At 39.8% G+C, this 15,853-nt stretch overlaps 2 protein-coding genes and 1 pseudogene across 5 annotated transcripts in view; 2 read left to right on the top strand and 1 right to left on the bottom strand.

Moving 5' to 3' along the window:
- The window catches only part of ZFP1 (ZFP1 zinc finger protein), an 837,904-nt gene that overhangs the window by 721,159 nt on the left and 100,892 nt on the right, over positions 1–15,853 (top strand). The gene's annotated exons all lie outside the window — the stretch shown is intronic.
- The window catches only part of ZNRF1 (zinc and ring finger 1), a 104,447-nt gene that overhangs the window by 33,598 nt on the left and 54,996 nt on the right, over positions 1–15,853 (top strand). The window lies entirely within an intron of this gene.
- Positions 9,159–9,927, bottom strand: LOC103284674 (archaemetzincin-2-like; annotated as a pseudogene).

Here is a 15,853-nt window from a genome sequence, read left to right as displayed (position 1 = left end):
GCTAGGGCGAATTTGACGTTTATTGAATGCTTGTTCAGTGCCAGGCTTCCCATCAATTAAGATAGGAAATGACAGAGACAGAATTTCATTCTGCCTGATTCCAGCAGCGTCTTTTTGCAGGCTTTGTGATGGGTGGCATTTTAGATGTGATCAAATTTGGATCAAGTTTAAATTCTTGTTCCTGTTATAAAATTGACAGGAGGTGCTGCTCTGTAGAGGGAAGAACAGAATGGATGATACGGTTGAGACCTACATCTTCAGAATATTTTGTTCCTCCTGTTTTAGCAAACTCTAAAGGATGGAACCACATTGATAGATTGGTATGTAATGATAGTCCTGTGCCTCATTTGGACTTTAGAAGTGACATAAGATATACATGTAACTTGCTTCTTTCATATAAAATATGGAAAGCAACAAAAGCTTTGCCAGCAGATCTGGAAAAGTCTATAATAAGGAAGTGGATTGGGACTGGCCTGTAAGCACTTATTTTCTTCCCTCTGGTAGCTAGATTTCAGGCTCCTCCTATCCTTGAAGTGTATAGACTGTGTACATACATGTTGACTACAATCTGCATATCATTTACCTAGAATAATTTTGTAACACTTTCACACGCCCTAAAGTTCCATTATGTCTGTTTGTAGTCCCACCCTCTGTCCCCGACAACCACTAATCTGCTGTCTCTAAATTTGCTTTTTCTGGAAATTTCTTATAAATTAATACAGAATATGTAGCCTTTTACATCTGGCTTTCTTCACTTGGTTCATCCATGTTGAGTTTGTTATTCCTTTTTATTGCTAAATAGTATCTCATTGTATAAATTTACCATATTTCGTCTATCCATTGACCAGGTGATAGACATTTGGATTGTTTTTAGTTGAGGCAATTATGAATGTTGTTGCTGTGAACATTCACTTACAAGTTTTTGTGTGGACATGTGTTTCCATGTGGTAGATCCTCGATTAAACCTTTTAAGAAATTGACAAGCCCTTGCTGGTGTGGCTCTGGGTTGGTGAATCTTCCGATTCAGCAAAGGTTTGCTGGTTTGAGATTAGGGCACTTGCCAGGGTTGTGAGCTCTATCTGGGTGGGAGTTTTGTGCAGGAGGCAGCTGATCAGTGTTCCACTCTCACATTTGATGTTTCTCCCTCTCCCTCTATAAAAGTCAATTAAAAAACTGACAGACATTTCCCAAGTGGCTGTGCATTTCAGTAATGTTTAAGGGTTCCAATTTTGTCATCCTTGCAGCACCTACCTTTGTCAGTCTCATGAATTATAGCCATTCTAATAAGTATGTAGTAGTATCTCATTGTGATTTTAATTTGCATTTCCCTAATGACTAATGATGTTTAGCCTCTTTTCATGTACTTACTATTATTAGCAATTCATATCTCATCTTTGGTGAAATGTCTATTCAAATCTTTGCCCGTTTTGTTGTTGTTGTTGTTGTTTGTCATCTTATTGAGTTGTAAGAGTTCCTTATGTATTCTGGATGCAAGTGTTTTATCAGATACGTGATTTGCAAATATTTTTTCCCAATGTGTGGTTTGTCTTTTCATTTTCTTTTTTTAAAAATATTTTTTTATTAATTTCAGAGAGGAAGGGAGAGGGAGCGAGAGATAGAAACATCAATGATGAGAGAGAATCATTGATTGGCTGCCTGCTGCACGCCACCTACTGGGGATTGAGCCCGCCACTGGGGCATGTGCCCTTAACTGGAATCGAACCTGGGACCCTTCAGTCCGAAGGCCAATGCTCTATCCACTGAGCCAAACCGGCTAGGGCTCATTTTCTTATATAGTGTCTTTTGAAGAGCAAACATTTTAAATTTTTATTAAATCCAATTTAAAATGTTTTTCTTTGATCATGCTTTTGGTGTAATATATTAAAAATTATATGCATATCCAAAGTCACAAAGATTTTCTACCTTTATTCTTATTTCTTTTTTCTTGGTGTTTATTTTTTCTTCTATTTTTTTCATTTAGAAGTTTTATGGTTTTAGCTCTTAACCATTTGTTCGCCATAAGTGTCTATAGACGCAAGCGGCAGACCTTTTTTAATTAAATTCAGTTAACTGGTTAACATGTCTCTGTTTCATTTTGAGTTAATTTTGGGGATGGTGTGAGGTAAGGGTCTAAGTTCCTTTTCTTTTTATATTTTTACACATATACATTCAGTTGGCTTAGCTCCATTTGTTGAAGACTGTCCTTTCCCACTGAATTCTCTTGGCAAAATCAACTAGCCATAAATGTAAAGGATATTTTCTGGATTCATTTTAGTTCCATTGACTTATATGCGTTGATATCACTATCTTACTTTTAGCTTTAGAGTAAGTTTAGAAATCTGGTAGTGTTGGTTCTTCTTTTCCAAAAAATATTTGGCTATACCAGCTCCTTTGTATTTTCCTCTAAATCTTAGGATTAGCTTGTTGATTTCTACAAAACTTTAAATCCTGATGTTTTTCATTCAGGAGTGTGACTTCTCAGAGGAACTGAACTGACTCACTGCTCTTTGAGAGGCTGTAATAAAGGATTCCTGAGAGACACTTGATTATTGGCATTTCTCCAGGTTAGCCATGTTCCGTCTAACAGCTTAGCGAGAACACAGGCCAAGGCCAACTCCAGAGCAGCAGTGGACTGGGGTGTCTCCCTTCACCCCGGTAGTTGGCACAACATAAATTGTTAATAGGAGGGAGAGAACATATTCAGTAAAGAATGTGTTGAAGGTGATGCGTTTATCTTCTCTCTCTCTCATTTTGATCCTTCCTTCCTTATTTTAAAACCACCTTTATACCAGTGAGTTTTGAGGCAGCCTGGCCAAGTCTGGTTCCCTCATCACTGAGGCAGCTTCGTGTCTGATTGCTTTTAACAGATTTTTTCACCTGCTCTTGCCTAAGCCTGGAACACATTATCACTCAAGCCAGACATGCTTTTATCTTTTCAGAAGCTTTCAAGAGGAAACTGCGATGCTTGTCTTCCTCAATTTTACTTAGAGGAACATTTTATCTCTTTCTTGCAAAGGTTGGTTGTTCATCTTTTCATGTTTTAAATGTTCATGTCTTTTGAACAGGCTTCCTTCCAAACTGTGTAGTTCTTATCTTCCTTCCACTTCATCAGGCCTTTTTGTTCTGGATTCACTTAAACCCAGCTAATATTTATTGAGTGTTTGACTGTATGCAGGGTATCATTTTAGGCGCTAATAGATGCGCAGAAGTGGCTAAAATATGGTTCTGGTCCTCATGGAGCTTACAGTCTAGTCAAAGAGACATGTAGTATAAGGACACAAACAGCTATAGAAAATAGCACATAAGAGACCAGGAGGATCTCAGGTTGGATGGGGTACTGGTTTTCCAAGGAAACTGCTATGAATCAGGGCTACTTTTGCTTCATATTTTAGAACCAGGATCCTGACTTTCAGAATTTAATCCTTGCAAATCTCTTGCAGTGGTTTAGGTATCCGCCTTGCTGAGTAAAGGACAGAGAGAGAGTGCTTGACTTTCAAACCTCCTCTTCCTGTTGACACACTTTGCTGCCACTGATTTTACAAGGCTGTAGGATATATTTTTAATTAAGTTGTTTGATGGCAATCTGTTTTTCCCTTGGGAAAAAAGGGGTTGTATATATAACAAATGAACCAGAGTGATGTACTTAAATGGAGTAACATAATATTTTAAGCACCTCACCTGTTACTTAATATATTATTCCTCAAGGGGAGCTTGGTATGGTTCTGTCTGTCACCCATGGGCTTCTTGAAAGTGGGATTCTTTCCTCCAACATTGTGTAATACTTCCCCCAGAAGAAGGAGGTGGCAGAGGGTTGAACAGTGATTCTGTTAGCTGCCTTCCCTGTCCCTTTCTATACTGTGGAACACCGTCTTCAGCAGAAATCTCTTGTAGCTGTCCTGGTGGGATCAGTGGGCGTTGCTTCTCTGGTGGCCTCATGGATCCTGTTAGGGACGTGTTCCTGTTCTTTGTTTGTTTGTTTTTCATCTAACCCACACCCATGCTAACCAGGTTCCCCATGCCAGTACCAGAATAACCCTGGCCAGGGCTCAAGAAAAACCTGGTAACTGACCTAAAATTAAATGCATGAACTCTGCCTGCCCTTTTAGCATTATGATATATATATATATATATTTATTTCAGAGAGGGAGAGAGAGATGGAAACATCAGTGATGAGAGAGAATCATTGATTGGCTGCCTCCTGCAGGCCCCACACGAGATCGAGCCCGAAACCCGGGAATGTGCCCTGACCAGGAATTGAACTGTGACCTCCTGGTTCATAGGTCAACGCTCAACCACTGAGCCATGCTGGCTGGGCCCATTATGATTTTTTGTTTGGTATTATTGACTATTCCCCACCCCCCTCAGAAAAGAATGGGAAATAGAAGTTTGAGTCATTATCCTAGGTATAGAGAGAGGATGGATGAGTGGGGAAGGTGAATGCTAATAAGCATAGGGAGGACCAGTGTAAATTTTACTGGATCTAAAGTTGTTTTTTTCTTTAACCTAGCAATAAAGATTTAATGACATTATCAATCACTGGCTCTGTCCATAGGATCCCTATTAGGATCTTAACTTGACTTTGAACTTGAGCCATATTGCATCGTGCCTGTAAGCCCGCTTTGCTCTTTGACTCAGCTGAATCTTCTCTCATGATCTCACTGAGTATTCCTAGGTGGAGAGTGTGGTATATTTATCCCTGGCACCTTTCAGATTATAGGAGTTCACAAAAGCCATGAAAAAGGGGCACTACCTAAAGCTGTTGGTTTTTTGTTTTGTTTTCAAATATGCTTTTTATTGATGTTTTAGAGATAGAGGAAAGGAGAGGGATAGAGATGGACACATGGATGAAAAATAAGTGTCTTGGGGTTGCCAGAAAGTAGGGGGTTGAGGGTCTGGGTGAAAAGGTGAAGGGATTGAGAAGTACAGTTTGGTAGATACAAAATAGTCATGGGGATGTAAAGTACAGCATAGGAAAAATATAGTTAATAGTATTGTAATACCTATGTATGGTGCCAATTGGGTACTGAAAATATCAGGGGGAACACTTGTAAAGTATATGATTGTCTAACTATTATGCTATACACCTGAAACTAATACAAAATAATATTGAATATAAAGTGTAATTGAAAACCAAATTTTTAAATAAGTATCTTGGAAATCTATTCACTTCTTTGCTGGTTTTATCTTCCTGCTGGGGTGGTGATAGTGTGGGAGTGAGCTTAAGGTCCCCTGAAAAAGCATGTGTGTACATATAGAAAAGAACAGTATTGTGGGACTTTTTAAAATATTCTGAGCCCCTTAGAATTTAATGTTTGCATTTATCTATTCATCAAAGTTTTTCATTTTTACCCAAAAAAAATGGAGCATTTCAATTATACAGAACAGTAGAGAAAATAATATGACAAACATCTGTGTGCCTGTTACCAAGATGAAATGTTCACATATTTTTTTATATCATTCTTGTGGCTTTATTTGTGCTTGTACTACTTATATGAGTATTCATGATTTTGTGTATATCATCATCATAATAATAAAAGGCTAATATGCAAATGGTTGTCACACCCTCATGCATAACAACTGATCAGCAGGAGGTGGGGCTTGACGGGGGTGGGGCTAGCCAGGTCTGGGTCTTGCCCAATGGGGGTGGGGCCATCCGCATTGGGTCTCCCGTGATTTTTGAGGCGCTTGGGGGTTGGCAGGGACTTGACTCTGGGTCCCGTGGCATGCCCCAGACTCTGACAGGAGGGAGATTTTCATATACATTTTACTAATTTTCTTTCATCTCTAATGCTTCTATTATAGAGGAAGGGCAAATAGCAATATTAAAATATTTCCTCTAATTCTCTTTTAATGTGCACAAATTTCGTGCACTAGGCCACTAGTATTAAAAATGAAAAGATATAATGTATCTCTTTGCAATTTGTTATTTTGTTTTGTTTTTAATTCTGGTATGCTTTTGAAATGTATCTAATAGATCTAGTACATTATAAGGACACTAATCATATTGGATTAGGGCCCATCTTGATGACCTCACTTAACCTTAATTACCTCTTTTTTTAAATCATATATGAGCATTTATTCCAATACTACTGGCAGTATGGGAGAGCAGCCGGTCAACCACAAAAATCTGCTCTGCAGGACCCTCCCCCCCTTCCCCCCATTAGCCAGTCTCTTATATAGGAGAGGACAACGATTTTTGGGAAGTAGGGATTACAGGCATGGGAAGTAGTCAAGGCTGGGGTGGGACTCCATTGTTTGGGCAACAAAGTTGTTAAACTTTCCATGATAATAGGCAGTTCTTGAATGAGAATGGACCACATTCCAAGGTTGACTCCCAGGTCCAAGGTTGACTCCCAGTTTCCGGTGGGGTTACAGCTCCCAGCCAGGTTAGAATGTCCTTTCTTTAACCAACACAAGGCATTCATGTTAACAGAGCATGATTAATATTTCCCATAACCATAGCTAGTCCCCAATATTCTATTTTTGCCCTTAACATTTCCCCACTGCTATTTCCGTCATCCCCTATCTATGAGATTAGTTTTATATGATCCTGCTGACTGCATTTGCTTCTGCCTTGAAAGCAGTTCCCAAGGATGAAATACATCGAATGCAGGACCTTACATATGTTTTTTTCTCAACTGAGAATTGTCAGAAAGATTAAAACAGCACATTCCTTTAAATTCCTCACAACCGTGATTATGCCGCAATAGCAAGTAATCTATTGCTGCCCGATTCCCTAGAACTGCCTCCCGGACCTGGCTCACCTTTTGATTTATTCCCTGTATAGTGCTGGAAGTGGCATTCAGGGCTTTTCCCATGCTACAAGCAGGCTGGGTCACTTCTACATTAAGGGAGCCTACCGTTACCAGCATAACAGAAATGGTTAAAGCAATATAGTCAGCAGGGCTCCACATCATTGCAACGGCAGTGAGAAGATCTCTTTTGGTTTGGACTCTGTGATGTTTCTGATGTTAAAGACAGTCAGTCGTCCTAAGGAACAAGGCCCCCCAATGCTGTTGGCAGGGATATATGAATAAACCAACCGGCTGGCAGCAATCTTAGTTACCTCTTTAAGGGCCCTATCTCCTAATATAGTCACATTCTGGGTTACTGGGGGTTAAGATTTCAACATAGGACTTTTGGGGCACACGGTTCAGCTCATAAAACTTGACTGGCTCGGCTGTTTAATTCACCCCTGAATTAAAGAATTGATGGTGTGCATCCTTGGTTTGTCCCTGACCATAGAGGAATTTTAAAGAGAATGTTCTTAAAAGTCTCACCACTGAAAGTGATTGTTGCTGTGGGTTTGTAGATAGTTTTCACTAGGTTAAGAACGTTCCTTTCTGTACCTAGTTTGCTGTTAGGAATGATTATTGGAGACTTTCTAACTCCATGAACCCTGCCTTCTCAAGTTAGAGCTCAGGAAGTTTAAATACCTGGCTTTCCTCACTGCAGGGTCCAGAGCGATGACCTGGGCTCTGTCCAAAGGCTAATTTGGAAAGAGCAACTTGAGCGGCGGAGGCTGCACGTTGGCAGGGTCAAGTTCTAGCATGTAAATGGCATCAGGGGTGATGTGATGGTGGTGTTTTCTGTAAGGAAGGCTGAAGAAGAAGAGGGCTCTTCATCAGTCCAGTTTTGTGGTGTGGTTTTTGGCCTTGTCCCTTGAAGCTTAGCTTCTAGTCCATGCTACTCTGCCACCATCCTTTTTTTTTAAATTTATTTATTTTTTTTATTTTTTTACAGAGAGGAAGGGAGAGGAATAGAGAGTTAGAAACATCAATGAGAGAGAAACATCGATCAGCTGCCTCCTGCACACCCCCTACTGGGGATATGCCTGCAACCAAGGTACATGCCCTTGACTGGAATCGAACCTGGGACCCTTCAGTCCGCAGGCTGACGCTCTATCCACTGAGCCAAACCGGTTAGGGCTGCCACCATCCTTTTAATTAACAAATTTTCTGCCTAATCACCATGGTCCTTTTTTGCTGGTTGCTGTGAGGAACCTTTTTTTGGCCTAGTTCTCCCTTCTACTCTTTGGGTATGCTTTATGGTTCTTTCCTAGGTTTTTGAGTTGGACACTAATCATCTTTCATTATCTTACATGCATTTTTCACTATGTTATTGATATTTGAGTCACATACAATTCACCCATTTAAAGTGCACAATTCAGTGGGGTTTTCAAAGTACTAGTATATTCAGAGTTGCACAGCCATCATCACTGTCAATTTTAGAACATTCTCTTTACCCTAAAAAGAAACTCCACGACTTCGAGACATCTCCCATTTCCCTCCAAGTCTCCCAGGGCTAGGCAGTCGACCCCTGTCTATATAAATGCCTGTTCTAGTACATGCAGTTTACATTCACCCTAGGTTCTGCTTCACTGTATCCCACAAGCACTTTTTAATCATAGAGGAATTATTTTTTATCCCCTTTTATAGTTTTTCCTAAAAATTACTTTGATATAACGTAAGACTTATACTAATTTAGTATTCAGGAATCATGGCTATAGAATGTATAATGAAAGTATTATTCTTAGATCTTTTGGTGAAGTTGGCAGTTACATTTTCTTAGATGATCCAATATGAATTCATAAGTGTTATCTGCTTTGTTTTAAGTGGTATGGCACCACGATCCCCTGAAATAAATGAACTAACTCTTCATCAAATTATGTCCTAGGATTTTCTTATTGCTAAAATTTACTTGGGTTGGAACCATATTAAATCATTAAGTGCTTCCAATTCTTTTATTCTTTCTTTTTTAACCCGCACACTCATGACCATATTTAATTGTCTTGATACACACATAGGTTTTTATGTTTATAAATGTACAAGATGTCTTTTTCCTCAACTTGTTATTTTGAAAATTTTCAGTTCTACAGAATACTTGAAGGAATAGGATAATGAACGCCTATATATACCAAGCAAAATAGAGTCAGACTCATAGATAGAGAGCAGGCAGACAGATAGAGAGAACTCATGGACATGAAAAACAGTGTGGTGATTTCAGGGGTGGAGGTGATAGAGGGCATAGAGAGGGTAAAAGGTAATGGGAAAAATAAAATAAATAAAATGGAAAAAAAAGTAAGTTGTAGCAATAATGTCAACATTAAAATTTTTTATTTTTTTATTTTTTATTTTTTCCCCACTTATAAAGCAATTTGTGGCTATTCCATCTATGCAAAATGACTACAAAAAGAGTTAAAAAACAATTATGTAGGATTTTCACTGAAGTTAATGAGAGTTCAAATATCCTTCATCAAAATTATAATGGAATTTTTTCCCTTTTTCAGTATCTTCCAATATTCTCAAGTTCAGAAAGTTTCTACCAAAAAATGCCAAAAAGGAATACCATCTGTCAAAGAGGCCTGTCCAAAGACAAAATTCCAGGAGTCTCTCGGGCAAAGATCAATCATTGTTACTCCCACAACGCAGAAGGCATCTTCAGGTTTCTTCTTTTCTCAGAAGTGCAGGATGTGCCCTGCATGTATTTGTAGGTTCTTCGTGTTATCATTGACTCTAAAGGCACACCTTGTTGCAGAGACAGAAACTGGTTCTAGGAGTTTCACTGGCAAGCCATAGAAAATGCTTCACGGTAGCCCTTGAGCCATTTAACATTGAGCCATTTAACATATTCTTCACTGACAGTTCTGGTATTTCCTAGAGATCTGTGTTTCTCTCGAGAGGGTGTCTTTCTGGAAAGATCACTGAAAAACTCTTCAAAGTCTTGTGGAGGCTCAGGATGGGAGGTGATCCAATCTGACTGAGAATGCAAGATGATGGGCCCAAAGAGATCACTGGCTGGTTGGAAGGCTTCGTTCATCAAACGCCGTTCTGCAGCATTGAACTTCTCATACTGGGACACAAGTGCTAGGTTCTTTGAGATGAGAGCTATTCTAAGTGTCTGTTCCCAGTGCCGTGCTCTTTTCATCTTGTCAAACAGGCTTCCTCCAATCAGGAGCCTTATTGTTCCTGATGTCAGCTGATGCCGTAATTGGAGGTGGAGGTGGAGAGTGCGAAGATGCAACAGGGACCAGAGCGTTAATGACAGGTCTCTTCCGCTCACTTCCTGTTTTTAGGTAGAGCTTTCATCCTTCCCTTTGAATGGGGCAAACAGCTGTTCCACCAGGAGGCTTCAGGAACACTTCCCATGGAAGTGTTTACATGTCAGGGCTTGGTCGGCAAAGTGTGCGGGGTGCCTTCACCCGCGACCGCCCCCTTCTAAAAATTTTTAATAAAAGCCTGGCTGGTGTGTCTCAGTGGTTGAATGTCAACTAGGAGGAGGTCACAGTTGGATTCCTGGTCAGGGCACATGCCCTGGTTGAGGGCTCAATCCCCAGTAGAGGGTGTGCAGGAGGCAGCTTGATCGATGTTTCCATCTCTATCCCTCTCTCTTCCTCTCTGAAATCAATAAAAATATATTTTAAAAAATTAATTTAAAATAAAAAATAAAAACAGTTTAATTAAAAAATAAAAAGTTTGCCAAAATCCTCCCAAAGTAAGTTGTAGACATCATGACATTTACCAATTAATATTATTTACCATTATGTCCTTATTCAAATTCCCAGTTGTCCCAAAAATGTCCTTTTTCTTATTTATCTTTTCTCCCTTCTTCCCTCCATCTCCCCCTTCCTTTATAGTACCTTACTCTTTGGAATTTTGAATCCCTTTATGTCTTTAATCTTTAAATATCCTTATTTCACAGGACGTGTTAGACTGTACTGTTTTTGGATTCCTGCCTGTAGTGCATTGTTTCCCCGAGTTCTGTAATTTTTGATTGCAAGCTCATTGCAAGCAGGGCACAGGAGGTGTAGGTAGATCTCTGGTTACAGATCGCAGGAGAAACTTTTCCTCTGTATGTAGCTCAGGCACACAGACCCTTTCCCTACCCTCCCTTTCTTTCTTTTTTTCTTCTTCTTCTTCTTCTTCTTTTTTTTTTTCCCCCCAGTTCTCAGTTTCTGGTACTTGGGGATTTCCAGTTCTTTCTTTTGTTCTCCAATCGTATCAGATATTTGTAAGCAGTAGGGTTTTCTGGTTTCTAGGCTGTCATGTTACTGTAACTGGAAGTTCCCCTGATTTTCATTTTCAGAATTGAGACTTGGCACGTCAAAGAATTTTTTAAGGCTTAGGTTTAGTCTTCTGTGAACTTTCAACAAGTGACTAAAGTTGATATCTTTCTCACAATTTAACAAGTCCTGGAATCTTAGCTTCCCGGACTTAAGATCTTAAAAATCTTAAAAATTACAAAGATCTTAAAAACTTACTTTTTTTTTTTAATTGATTAGCGATTGAGGAAGAGATGGGGTGGTGGAAAGTAGTAGGGAGGATAGTGAAGTTGTTAAATTATAGAAGCCACTAAGTTTCTTGTGTCTCTTAATCTTTCAATTCTTAAGGACATCAGTATATCACATTGAAATGTGTCACAACGGTTTTCTTTTCAAGATGATCAAGCTGAAGCAAAGTTATTACAGTTTAAAAGATGAAAAGAATCATGGTTCACTCCTCTGTTGAGCTTGTAGTTTGAAGGATTTATGACTTTTTAAAAAATATATATTTTTATTGATTTGAGAGAGGAAGGGAGTGGGGGAGAGAGATAGAAACATCAATGATGAGAATCATTGATCGGCTGCCTCTTCCACGCCCCTTACTGGGGATTGAGCCCGAAACCCAGGCATGTGCCCTTGAGTGGAATCGAACCCGTGACCCTTCAGTCCTCAGGCCGACGCTCTATCCACTGAGCAAAACCAGCTAGGGCATGACTTTTTAACATTGTCTGTTTTTAGGCAGGATCTTATTTTCAACAACACAGATGGGAATAGCTGTGTCTAGAGCATGTTTACTCATGCCAATAATGGTTTGGGTGTCCTCAAAGCTGAGAGAACCCCATTTTGACAAACCCAGGCTTGGGTATGATGGGTGTGAAATAAGTTTTCAGTTTTTATTTTTTATTGTTATTTTTAAATCCTCACCTGAGGATACATTTATTGATTTTAGAGAGAAAGGAAGAGCAACATCCATTGGTTACCTCCCACGCGACTAGGGATCGAACCTCATCCTAGGCATGTGCCCTGACCAGGAATCGAACCATGACCTTTTAGTTTATGGGAACACACTCCAACCAACTGAGCCACACTGGCCAGAGCTGAAACACTCAGTTTTAAAAAAAACTTACCTATAATTTTCAGTTTGCAAATTTGCAGCTGCCCCAATGTAGAAATCACTTATTTTGTTTCTCCTTTTGGCCCACTTGATCTCCTCCCCACTCCCACCCTCCACTCCCAATTATCTATTTGGGTTTTCTCAATCCTAGTATTTCATGTAATGCCAAGATGGTTATTCCAAAGAAGGAAGGGATGATGTCTTTAGGCATACATGGCTCAGAAACTATTAATGAACATTTTTGGTACTTGATTGACTTTTTTTAGTTTTGGAATTAGAAAATGAAGGTTTTTGTGATCGAGAAACCTCTATGGCTTTGGTTTTTAACCTCTACAGTAAGCGGTTAGACTAGATTACTAGTTCTTAACTATGGAAATGTTTTGCCATCATCTGAGGAACTTGTGTTTAACTTTTTTACTTTGAAATAATTATAGATTCCAGAAAGTTGTAAAAATAAGAGTGGTCCCATGTACCTTCACGCAGTTTTCCCCAATGGTACATATTCCCCAATGGTACAAGTGTTGAATCGTTTTCACATAACTGTGGCACAAGATTGAAACAAGGAAACTGAGATTGGTACCTTTGGTATGATCTACAGACCTTAGTCAGATTTTAACGTTTGACGTGCAGCCATTTGTGTGTAGTTTATGCAGTTTTGTCACATGTGTAGGCTGGAGTAGCCATCATTGCAATTAGGATGCAGTGCTCCATCACACAGAGATCCCTAGTGCCTCCCTTTATAGTCCACTTATCTCCCTGCCCACGGCAACCACTGATCTATGTTCTATCTCTATAATGTTATTTTGTTAATGCTATATAAATAGAATCATACGGTATGTGACCTTCAGGATTGGCTTTTTCCACTTAGTATAATAATCTTTCCAAATTATGCATATCTATAGTTCATTCTCTTTTTTTTTTTTTCTAATTCGTATTTCATGGTATGGATGGATTAGTTTGTTTAACCCACCTGAGAAGTTTTTAAAAAACACTTGTCTGTTGGGACTACCACTTCCACTACCACCCACCCCAAATACATCTCTTTTTTTTTTTACTGTGCTTGTTTTATCATCACGTATATATTCATCTATCCACTCATCAATCTTATTTTTCCGACTCATTTCAAAGTAAATTGCAGTCATCTGTGTACTACCCTAAATGTACACACAATGAAGTGCACACATTTTAATTATATATATTCATTGACTTTTGATATGTGCATACACAAGTGTAACTCACACCTCTATCAAGATAGAAATATTAGCCATAGCCAGTTTGGCTCAGTGGATAGAGCGTCGGCCTGTGAACCAAAGGGTCCCAGGTTCGATTCTGGTCAAGGGCACGTACCTCAGTTGCAGGCTCCTCCCCAGCCTGGCCCTGGTTGGATAGCATGCAGGAGGCAACCAATCGATACGTTTCTCTCACATTGATATTTCTCTCTGTCTTTCCCTCTCTCTTCCACTCTCTAAAAATCAATGGAAAGATATCCTCAGATGAGGATTTAAAAAAAGAGAGAGAGAAAAATTACATCACCCTACCAACCTAGATTGTCGGTCATTAGAATTACAGTGGGGCCCAAGTATGAGTTGTTTGTAGAAGATCCCTAATCTTTTTACAATTTATTTTTTAATTATAATTGACAATGTTGTATTAGTTTCAGATGTACAACATAGTGATTAGACATTTATATAACTCACGAAGTGATCACCTTGATAATTCTAGTACCCATCTGAAAGGCGCCTAATTTTGACGAGGCTGATGCTGATGTATGCCCTTGTAAAGGACCCTTGGTGACTCAAAAAGCCTCCTTCAGCTCACCAGGCTTGTTGAAGGTGAGGCCAGGTTTTATGTCTCAGAGGTGTGAGTGACATCACACTCCTGCAAAGCCACCTCCATCCTCAAGCAGACAGGTCTGCCAGAGATAGTAAAATTGAGAGAATTGTGCAGTGAACATCCATGTAACCACCACCTAGACTCTACAACCAACGTTTTCCCGTATTTGCTTTATCACAAACTGGTCATCTGTGTCAGCGATCGCCAACCTTTCAGACCTCACAGACCACCAGTTGGCAACCACTGCTCCAAAGGTTTCCTCGAACCAGCGGTTGCCAACTTTTCAGACCTCACGGACCACCAGTGGTCCATGGACCACCTTTTGGCGACCGCTGACCGATACAGTCTCTCCATCGACCCATCTTAATGTTTAGATACATTTCACCGAATGCAGTTTTTTTTTAATTTGTTAAATGTATTGGGGTGACATTGGTCAAATGCAGTTTTAATCTCTGCATGATCTCCTCTGTGATTCTGCTCCTTTGCAGCACAAACATATAGAATTAAAACGGAGCTGGTGACCCTCGTGAAAATGAGGAGAACCTGAACCTGCAGATGTGAGAAACATTTTTGTTTGCGGCCATTGGGAATATGACACATGTATTCCCAAGGCTAGACATCCTGTGGCTTAGCGCCGTGAGGCACCTACACTGGAAGTGAGGGAGGAACCTCCTGAAGAAATGGACTCTTTCTTAAAGTCCTGCCCTAGGTAGGCTGACTGCCTTCCAGAAGCTCTATTTATAGACCCCAGAGGAAATCTAGGGGATTTTATCTCACTCCCCATCCTACCTTATAAAATTAGTTCAGGTGAGTGGTTAGAATCTTAACATTAAACACCAGTTCTCTAAATATACATATGAGATGGGAACAGAGGGTCAAAACAGAATTAATATTCTCCAACTTGAAGCCTCTAGCTGGAGAGAGAAAAATTGCAATGCCCGGTGCCTGCAGCTGTCCGGCTCCTTGCAAGCCTGGAAGTGTTCTCTTTGCAGCTGTAATTCCCATCATAGGTGTGCCTCGGGCTGCACAACACGATTTTCCTGTTAAATAAGCAAACTTGGCTCGTGTAAATAGTTTTCCTTATAAGCTTATATTATGTCTTTTCAGTTTGTACTTTAGTATAATGTCATGTTTTCAAGAAAATCTAGACTTCAGAAAAGAACCTTTAGGGCAGTGTTTCTCAACCTTTCTAATGCCGCGACCCTTTAATACAGTTCCTCATGTTGTGGTGACACCCAACCATAAAATTATTTTCGTTGCTACTTCATAACTGTAATTTTGCTACTGTTATGAATCGTAATGTAAATATCTGTGTTTTCCGATGGTCTTAGTGTTTTCCGATGGTCTTAGGCGACCCTGCTAGAACCGCTAGCAGGGTCGCCTAAGACCATCAGAAAACACAGATATTTACATTACGATTCATAACAGTAGCAAAATTACAGTTATGAAGTAGCAGCGAAAATAATTTTATGGTTGGGTGTCACCACAACATGAGGAACTGTATTAAAGGGTCGCGGCATTAGAAAGGTTGAGAACCACTGCTTTAGGGTATGTCGCGTTGGTTCTGTGTTCCCTGTTCAGGTCACATCTGTCGTAGCATCCACTGGCTTGTTTGGTTCATCCTGGTGGCTCAGGTTCTTCCCTTGTATTCTCTTTGGTGGCCATAGTCTTCCCAAGCCCAGGTCAAAACTTTGCTTTTGGTTGAATTAACTATATCTCTTCCTTTCTTCTCTCCTTGTTGACAGTTTACTTTGTGCTCTCCCTCCCCCCAGCAAGGCTCCTTAGCTTCCTCTTGTTTTGTGGTTCCTGTGGAAATGGCAGGAACCATATAGAAAATAATCAGCCTGCTGTATGTGTTTTCAATA

This window comes from Eptesicus fuscus, chromosome 21 (assembly GCF_027574615.1).
Source record: "Eptesicus fuscus isolate TK198812 chromosome 21, DD_ASM_mEF_20220401, whole genome shotgun sequence".
NCBI lineage: Eukaryota > Metazoa > Chordata > Mammalia > Chiroptera > Vespertilionidae > Eptesicus > Eptesicus fuscus.
The sequence above is the reverse complement of the archived record's forward strand: the minus strand, read 5'-3'. Positions and strand labels throughout refer to the sequence as shown.